This window comes from Heterodontus francisci, unplaced genomic scaffold, assembly GCF_036365525.1.
Source record: "Heterodontus francisci isolate sHetFra1 unplaced genomic scaffold, sHetFra1.hap1 HAP1_SCAFFOLD_61, whole genome shotgun sequence".
NCBI classification, from domain to species: domain Eukaryota; kingdom Metazoa; phylum Chordata; class Chondrichthyes; order Heterodontiformes; family Heterodontidae; genus Heterodontus; species Heterodontus francisci.
Window position 1 is genome coordinate 8,133,759 of NW_027141441.1, and position 10,103 is coordinate 8,143,861.

The 10,103-nt window shown below is 47.0% G+C and overlaps 1 non-coding gene across 1 annotated transcript; it reads left to right on the forward strand.

Annotated features, from left to right (window-relative positions):
* Window positions 1-2,488: 2,488 nt before the first annotated feature.
* On the forward strand, window positions 2,489-2,560 carry trnat-cgu (transfer RNA threonine (anticodon CGU)). The gene has a single exon. It is a non-coding gene; the product is annotated as a tRNA-Thr (tRNA).
* Window positions 2,561-10,103: the final 7,543 nt, after the last annotated feature.

Genomic DNA, 10,103 nt, shown 5'->3' on the forward strand with positions numbered 1-10,103 from the left:
TTAATTATATTCAGTGCTGGTATTTTACTGCCACACACTGACTGAAAGTGTCCCATCTTTCTGCAGGAAAAACACTCAGCTTCTTTGGCGAGGCAGTTTTCCCACTTGTGTCTCTCTCAGCCACACCGACTGCAATTGGTTGCAGCTACCACTAGATGCTCTTCCCGTCTTTCTTGTCTTTTACCACTAATTTTTCCTTTTGTTTTCTGAACAAATTCAATTGAGTCTGCAACTCTGGAGATCAGACTCTCCCTGTCCCCTCGAACAACGGATTGGTTAAACTTTCTAACCTCTGTTTGTCTGCTCAATTGAAACTCTTTCGTTAATGTGAGATCAGCCCTGGACTGTAGATGATCTGAAAGGGTGTTGTCTAATACCCCGAACACAATCCTGTCTCCATTCAGCTCTTCTCTTAAGTTGCCGTATTCACAAACCTCCGTGAGTTTGTTCAAGTTTTTGATAAATGAATGAATACTCTCCCCTTTCTGTTTGGTACGCTTATTAAATTCAAAGTGATTCCTGACAATGCAGCGGCCAGCCGACGTCATCAGAGCGCTCCAAGCTGCGCACATGCACAAACAGTCTCCTGCGCTCTGAGATGCTGCGCATGCTCAGCCTACGTCTTCCAGGACGAAGTGGCGCATGCGCAGGAAAACTCTCTACCCCCTCTCAGCCACTCACTCCAGGCCGCTCGCTGCCCGCTCCTCGCTACCCTGCTCCCGCGCCCTCCGGCCGCTTGCTACCCCCCCACCCCCGCACTGCCCTCTCTCCGTCCAGTCACGCCCCGCTTCCCCCCCACGTCCCTCCAGACACTAGCTCTCAGCCATGCTGCTTCCCTCCTCTCGGCCTCTCGCTCCAACATTCGATCATTCTTCACCGCACCACCTGATAAAGCAAGGCGAGCCTCGAGGGGAGATGGGGCAATGTTGGAGCAAGTGGCCGAGAGGAGGGAAGCGGCAGAGCCCATGGCCTGGAGTGTGAGCGGCCAGAGAGCAGGATTGGGGTGGTGGTGGGGGAAGCGGGGAGTGAGCAGTCAGAGAGTGGGATGGGGGGAAGCAGGGAATGATCGTCCGGAGAATGGGATGGCACTGTTTAGAGGGGATTTGAGGAAAAAATGTTTCACCTCGAGGGTGGTTGGAATCTGGAACACATTGCCTGAAGGAGTGGTGGAGGCAGGAACCCTCACAACATTTAAGAAGTATCTAGATGAGCACTCAAAACGCCACAGAATACAAGGCTACGGCCACGTGCTGGAAAATGGGATTAGAATAGACAGGTACTTGATGGCCGGCACGGACACGATGGCCGAAGGGCCTGTTTCTGTGCTGTATAACTCTCTGACTCTATGAAACCTCACTGAATTACAGAGGGTGTGCAGCACTGTCAGAGGTGCTGTCCTTCTGATGAGACTTCAAACAGCGCAACGTTCTCCGAGTATCAACCAAAACATGTCCATTGTGTAGATATGTGCCATATTTGCTTATGAAGTGACAGTCACTGCTCCGAAAGTAATTCACTTTAGGTGAATTAAGATGACTTGGTACTATATAACTGGCGAATGCACAAGAGGTCGCGGGGGACTATTGGGGGTGGGACGGAGGCGGCGATGGCAACCTTTGAGGGTATTTTTGGGTCTAAGTTGTTTTCTGTGATAAATTGAGTAGCTCCATCTTTAATCCTGGCAGCTGCCTGAATGTCACAGACAGTGACGTTTCAGTGGAAGAGGCTGCATTTGCGCATGTGCTAGTACAGCGTCACCTGGTGGTTGCATTGTCAGCAAATGCAGCGTTTTAACTTTGGCTCCACGATGACATTTATTTCCTCAATTAAAATAGGTCTTGAGTGCCTTAATAACTTCTTCACACGTAGCCTACACACTCCCTCCATGGCAGACAATAGTGTACTGACCTGCTCCATGTCTGACTTCTGCACGAGACCCGATGCAGTACGATACCTTGCAAACCTCCGGAACCATCTCGGCCACTCCTCGGCTTGGTTCAGTCCAGTGACCTTTTCAAAGGTACAGGCAAAGATTTCTCCATCATTGCTTTGGTTTACTGTGGCCCCCATATAATATTCTGATATCTGTCAAGGCTCAGTACACAATTTATAAGAATCTGACGGTTAAAATAACCTGAGTTTACTCTACACATCTTGCATTGAAGGTTTCATCGACAACTCTCCATGAGGTGCCGGACAGATTATATTACATCACTTCCTGTGATGATGCACATAGTCTATTTATATAATCAGCCCAGTAACAACCCAATGTCCACTCTTATATTATTGTACAGATGTGAGAAAAGCTGAGGATGAGAATGGAACGTCTGAATGAAGATTTCATGATGCTGATGATGTAAATGAGGCTGATCTGTTTCCCATTCCACAATCCCTCTTTATTTCTGTGCATGTTTCTCGATGCTGTTTAAACCAAACTGAAAAAGAATCACAAATCCTCCTCTGGAGCCTCAGGTGTCTATTAACAAAAGGCATGGTGGCCAAGTGGTAAGGCGTCAGTCTCGTAAACTGAAGATCACGGGTTCAATCCTCGTCTGTGCCTTATGATTAGTTTCTCACTTTAAATGTGATGTTAACAGAAAAGATGTCCGTTGCATTTGTTTTGGCCATCTGGAAATCAGTGTGATGTTCCACTTTATCCTGGACACTGGGAAGAACATGAGGAGTAGCCACATGGTCCCTCGAGCCTTCTCTGCCATTGATAGAGTGAAAATAACTGAGGTCCAAGCACTCAACCTTATTACTGTGCATTTGCTTGATATTTAACAGAGCTATTCTATTAATCCCACATCCCGCACTCCTGTCCTTTCCCCCATTGTCCTGTTATATTTTCCATGTCAGGTATTTATACAATTCCATTTAGAGTTAACATTGAATCTGCTTCCACTGACCTTTCAGGATTGCATTCCAGACCAGAGCAACACACTGCTGAAAAAACAATCTCCTCATCACAACTCTAATTCTTTTGTCAATTACTTTAAATGTGTTTCCTCTGGTTACTGACCCTTCTGTCACTGGCAACACTTTCTCCTTCTTCACTCTATCAAAACTCTTCAGGATTTGCATTTCCTGCTGCCTTTGCTGATAGAACAAGGCTGAGCACACATCACCAAAAGGAATATGATTGGCTCTGAATCACATTTATCTTTCCTGTCAATCTGATGTGGACCTTGTATTTTCCCGGAACCAAACAACCTGAGCAACAAGTGTGGGTTCCAGTGATTCCCACCGCTCTGAGAGAGAGAGGATGTGATAATGAGCCAGATAGAAGAAAGGAATGAGATAGAGAGTAAAATAGACCTGGTCTGTTTCTACTAACCCCCGGCCCCCTAAAATGGCATCATTTTCTCCTGCCTCTCCACATTCTAATCCATTAATTAATGCAATCCTTTCATCTGGAACATAGAACATCGAACAGTACAGCACAGTACAGGCCCATCGGCCCATGATGTTGTGCCGAACCTTTAACCTGCTCCAAGATCAAACTACCTACATACCCTTCATTCTACTATCATCCATGTACCTATCCAAGAGTCACTTAAATGTCCCTAATGTATCTGCTTCCACTACCACCGCTGGCAGTGCATTCCACGCACCCACCATTCTCTGTGTAAAGAGCCTACCTCTGACATCTCCCCGAAACCTTCCTCCATCACCTTAAAATTATGCCCCCTGGTGATAGCCCTTTCTGCCCTGGGAAAAAGTCTCTGGCTATCCACTCTATCTATGCCTATCATCATCTTGTACCCCTCTATCAAGTCACCTCTCATCCTTCTTCGTTCCAATGGGAAAAGCCCCAGCACCCTCAACCTTTCTTCGTAAGACATGCCCTCCAGTCCAGACAGCATCCTGATAAATCTCCTCTGCACCCTCTCTAAAGCTTCCACATCCTTCCTATAATGAGACGACCAGAACTGAACACAATATTCCAAGTGTGGTCTAACCAGGGCTTTATAGAGCTGCAGCATAACCTCGCGGCTCTTAAACTCAATCCCCCTGTTAATGAAAGCCAACACACCATACGCCTTCTTAACAACCCTATCAAACTTGGGTGGCAACTTTGAGCGATCTATGGACATGGACCCCAAGATCCCTCTGTTCCTCCACACTACCAAGAATCCTGTCTTTTAGCCTGTATTCTGCATTCAAATTCGACCTTCCAAAATGAATCACTTCACACTTTTCCAGGTTGAACTCCATCTGTCCCTTTAATTCCTGTTTCCTAATCCATTGATGTTTCACAATGTACTGAACTGTCCCAATCCATTGATCTAACTCAGTCTATAGAATTTCCCAATCCACTGATATTTTCCAGTCCATTGACTTTCCCAATCCATTGATGGTTCCTGACCATTGACATTCCCAATCCATTTATATTGCCTGTGATTTCAAAGCAACTGTGGAATACAAATAGTATCAGTATTATCAGATACATCGAGACGAGGTGCAATAGCCAAGTGGACAGATGTCACGTTTATAAAGAATAAAGCACTGGCTCGATATTTGTCAAGTCTATCACTGGATCTGAACTCTCAACCTACTGTTTTTCTGTGGGTCTGCTGACTTGTATATGTGAAGAACCATTGGATGTTTCTCAATCCTCTGACTTTTCTCATTCTTGTGCCATATTTGTTCCTTTGGGTTCACCAGTGAAGAAAATTATTCCCTATTACATTTGGTGAAGACTTATAGAACATAGAACATAGAACATACAGCACAGAACAGGCCCTTCGGCCCACAAGGTTGTGCCGATCCTTTGTCCTCTGTCAAGGACAATTTAATCTATACCCCATCATTCTCCTTTATCCATATACCTATCCAAAAGCCTTTTGAAAGTCCCTAAAGTTTCTGACTCAACAACTTCCCCGGGCAAGGCATTCCATGCCTCGACCACTCTCTGGGTAAAGAACCTTCCCCTGACATCCCCCTTATATCTCCCACCCTTCACCTTAAATTTATGACCCCTTGTAACGCTTTGCTCCACCCGGGGAAAAAGTTTCTGACTGTCTACCCTATCTATTCCCCTGATCATCTTATAAACCTCTATCATGTCACCCCTCATCCTTCTCCTTTCTAATGAGAAGAGGCCTAGAATGTTCAGCCTTTCCTCGTAAGACTTATTCTCCATTCCAGGCAACATCCTGGTAAATCTCCTCTGCACCCTCTCCAAGGCTTCCACATCCTTCCTAAAATGCGGCGACCAGAACTGCACACAGTACTCCAAATGAGGCCTTACCAAGGTCCTGTACAGCTGCATCATCACCTCACGGCTCTTAAATTCAATCCCTCTGCTAATGAACGCTAACACCCCATATGCCTTCTTCACAGCCCTATCCACTTGAGTTGCAACTTTCAATGATCTATGCACATAGACCCCAAGGTCTCTCTGCTCCTCCACATGCCCAAGAACCCTACCGTTAACCCAGTATTTTGCATTCATGTTTGTCCTTCCAAAATGGACGACCTCACACTTTTCAGGGTTAAACTCCATCTGCCACTTTTCAGCCCAGCACTGCAACCTATCCAAGTCCCTTTGCAGACGACAATAGCCCTCCTCGGTATCCACAACTCCACCAACCTTTGTATCATCTGCAAATTTACTGACCCACCCTTCGACTTCCTCATCCAAGTCGTTAATAAAAATCACAAACAGGAGAGGACCCAGAACTGATCCCTGCGGCACGCCACTGGTAACTGGGCTCCAGGCTGAGTATTTACCATCTAAGACCACTCTCTGCCTTCTATCAGTTAGCCAATTCTTAATCCAACTGGCCACATTCCCCACTATCCCATGCCTCCTGACTTTCTCCATAAGTCTACCATGGGGGACCTTATCAAATGCCTTACTAAAATCCATGTACACCACATCCACTGGTTTACCCTCATCCACTTGCTTGGTCACCTGCTCAAAGAATTCAATCAGGCTTGTGAGGCAAGACCTACCCCTCACAAAACCGTGCTGACTGTCCCGAATCAAGCAGTGTCTTTCCAGATGCTCAGAAATCCTATCCCTCAGCACCTTTTCCATCAACTTGCCTACCACCGAAGTAAGACTAACTGGCCTGTAATTCCCAGGGTTGTTCCTATTCCCTTTCTTGAACAGGGGCACAACATTTGCCACCCTCCAATCACCTGGTACCACCCCCGTCAGCTGAGAAGATGAAAAGATCATTGCCAGCGGCTCTGCAATTTCATCCCTTGCTTCCCATAACATCCTTGGATATACCCCGTCAGGCCCGGGAGACTTGTCTATCTTCAAGTTATTCAAAAGCCCCAACACATCTTCCCTCCTAACGAGCACTTCCTCGAGCTTACCAGTCTGCTTCCCACCGTCCTCTTCAGTAATACACCCCTTCTCATTCGTAAATACCGAAGAGAAGTACTCATTCAAAACCTCACTTATCTCTTCCGGCTCAACACACAGTCTCCCGCTATTGTCCTTGACCGGACCTATGGTCCCCCTAGTCATCCTCATATTTCTGACATACGCGTAAAAGGCCTTGGGGTTTTCTTTTATCCTACCCGCCAAGCATTTTTCATGCCCTCTCTTAGCTCTCCTAATCCCTTTCTTCAGATCCTTTCTGGCCATCTTGTATCCCTCCAGAGCTATGCCTGTGCCCTTTTTCCTCAACTTTATATACGCATCCTTCTTCTTCCTAACAAGACTCTCAACCTCTCTTGTCAACCACGGTTCCCTCACATGACCATCCCTTCCCTGTCTGACAGGGACATGCTTATCAATGGCCCCTACTATCTGCTCCTTGAAAAAGTTCCACATTTCGACCGTGCCCTTCCCTGCCAGCATATGCTCCCAACTTATGCTCCTCAGTTCCTGCCTGACAGCATCATATCTACCCTTCCCCCAATTGTAAACCTTGCCCTGTTGCACATACCTATCCCTCTCCATTACCACAGTGAATGCTACAGAATTGTGATCACTATCTCCAAAGTGCTCGCCCACCAACAGCTCTATCACTTGCCCTGGTTCATTACCTAGTACCAAATCCAATATTGCCTCCCCTCTGGTCGGGCAGTCTACATACTGAGTCAGAAAAGCTTCCTGGACATACTGCACAAACACTACCCCATCCAAACTATTCGATCTAAAGAGTTGCCAATCAATATTTGGGAAGTTGAAATCCCCCATAATTACTACCCTGTGACTTCTGCTCCTTTCCAAAATCTGTTTCCCAATCTGCTCTTCCACCTCCCTGCTGCTATTGGGGGGCCTATAGAAAACTCCCATCAAGGTGACTGCTCCTTTCCTGTTCCTGACCTCAACCCACAGTGCCTCAGTCGGCAGATCCTCCTCGAAAATTCTTTCAGCAGTTGTTACACTATTTCTAACTAACACTGCCACCCCCCCACCTCTTTTACCACCATTCCTAATCTTATGAAAACATCTATAACCAGGTACCTCCAAAAACCATTCCTCCCCCTCACCTATCCACGTTTCAGTGATGGCCACAACATCGTAGTCCCAAGTGCCCATCCACGCCTTCAATTCACTCACCTTATTCCTGATGCTTCTTGCGTTGAAGTATACGCACTTTAACCCTTCTCCGTGCCCATCTGTCCTCTGTGACAGTGCTACCTTCCCCAATACCTCACTACACTCTTTGTCTTTCTGAGTGGACCCACTGGTCCCTGGATTACAAGTCCGGTTCCCATCCCCCTCCCAAACTAGTTTAAACCCTCCCGAACAGTACTAGCAAACCTCCCTCCCAGGATATTGGTGCCCCTCTGGTTCAGATGCAGCCCGTCCTGTTTGAACAGGTCCCATCTTCCCCAGAATGCAGTCCAATTATCCAAGAACTGGAAGCCCTCCCTCCTACACCATTCCTGCAGCCACGTGTTCAGCTGTGCTCTCTCCCTATTCCTAGCCTCACTATCACGTGGCGCCGGCAACAAACCAGAGATAACAACTCTGTCCGTCCGAGCTTTCAGCTTCCAGCCTAACTCCCTAAACTCACTTCTAACATCTGTGCCACCCTTCCTTCCTACGTCGTTGGTGCCAATGTGCACCACGACCTCTGGCTGCTCCCCCTCCCCTTTAAGGATCCTGAAGACGCGATCACAAACATCACGGACCCTGGCACCAGGGAGGCAACAAACCATCCGTGCGTCTCGCCTGCGCCCACAGAACCGCCTGTCCGTACTCCTCACCATCGAGTCCCCGATGACTAGTGCTCTCCCATTCTCCCTCCTTCCCTTCTGAGCCACAGTGCAGGACCCCGTGCCAGAGGCCCGGTCACTGCAGCCTGCCCCCGATAGGCCGTCCCCCCCAACAGTATCTAAAACTGTATACTTGTTGTTGAGGGGAACGACCACAGGAGATCCCTGCACTGACCTCTTCCCACCTCTAACTGTTACCCAGCTGCCTTTGATTTGTGGAGTAACGACCTCCGTGTAGCTTCTATCTATCAACCCCTCAGCTTCCCGAATGATCCTCAGTTCATCCAGCTCCAGCTCCAATTCCCTAACACGGTCTGATAGGAGCTGGAGACGGATGCACTTCCAGCAGGTGAAGTCGGCAGGGCCACCGGAGGTTTCCCTCACCTCGAACATTCTGCAGGAGGAGCAATACACTACACTGGCTGCCATTTCTTTTATTCAATTACCCCTTAGTTAAGTACAACTATAGATATTAACAAAAACAGTAAATAGCTTACCTGCTCAGTCCTTTTTGGTTAGAGGAGGAGGGTAAAAAGGGTCTTATTATTAGGTTTGAGGAGGAGGATGGGTGGGAGACACTACATGTGTAGTGGCTCGGGTTTACTCAGCTCCGCACCTTTAAGGAAAATACCTACCCAGGAGTCCTCGCTGCCGACCAGCTTCCGGTTCCTCCGGCGCCAAAAGAAACTCAAAGACAAGGAAAACAGTAAGTAAAACAGTAAGTACTTACTTTTAAAACACAGCTCCTGATGCCTTCACTCACCCACCGAAGAGTCGCTACCTTCTCCTGCTGCTCCGCCGGGAAATGAGGCCGAGTCCACGGAGCTCCGCACTTTAATAACCTCACATCCTTGTGTCTCACCATCTCAGGTCAAACTCCCAACAGAAACTTTAAACATTTAACTATTCTGCTGGAAACATTTTCAAGGGCACAGACATTCCTTCATTACGCTTCCTTCTTTGACATGTGATTGACAAATATGTGTGTAATGGAGAGAGTGAGTGTGAAAAAAAGAGAGAGAGAGAGTGCGATAGAAAGTTAGAGGACCAGCTAAAGAGAGATAGAGAGAGAGAGGCAGAGAGAGGTAAAGCGATAGACAGAGAGAGAGAGAGAGAGAAGGAGAGAGAGTCATTGAGTCCTGGAGTCACTACAGTACAGGAAGTCATTTTGCCCATCAAGCCCATGTAAATCAATCCATTCAGTCCCATTCCCCCGCTCTATCCCCATCGCCCTGTAAGTTATCTAAACCTGTCATATTTATTATAATCTTGTACATGTCTATCAAATCTCCCCTCAATCTCCTTTGCTGCAAGGAGAACAACCCCAGCTTCTCCAAACCAACCTTACAGCTAAAATCCCTCATGTCTGGAACCATTCTGGTAAATCTCCTCCACCCTCTCAAGGACACTCACATCCCTCCAAAAGTGTGTTGACTAGAACTGGATGCAATTCTCTGGTTGTGGACCGACTGGAAATTTATACAGGATCAGCATAACTTCCCTACTTTTGTACTCAGTACCTCTATTTATGAAGCCCAAGATCCCATATGCTTTGCTAACTACTTTCTCAATGTGTCCTGCCACCTTCAAAGAACTATGCATATGAATCTCCAGGTTTTTATTCCTAAAAATATGCTTTCTTCATATAAATCTGTAAAAAATGCATTATACAACAGTTCAAAACAGCACCAAGTTGACATTCCAAAAAGTGCAAAGGAAATCAGTTTTCTTCAATACAGGAGTGAGTTGCCTCACAACCCTTCCACTCCATTTTACCTGACATGGACATTTTACAGCAAACCCATATCTGGTGTATACAGCACGAGGGGCTTCCAATGGGTCCAGCTGCCCAGTTAACTATGGCGGGGGGACCTTACACAGTGGTCTTTCCCCATTGAGCCTTTGCAGTG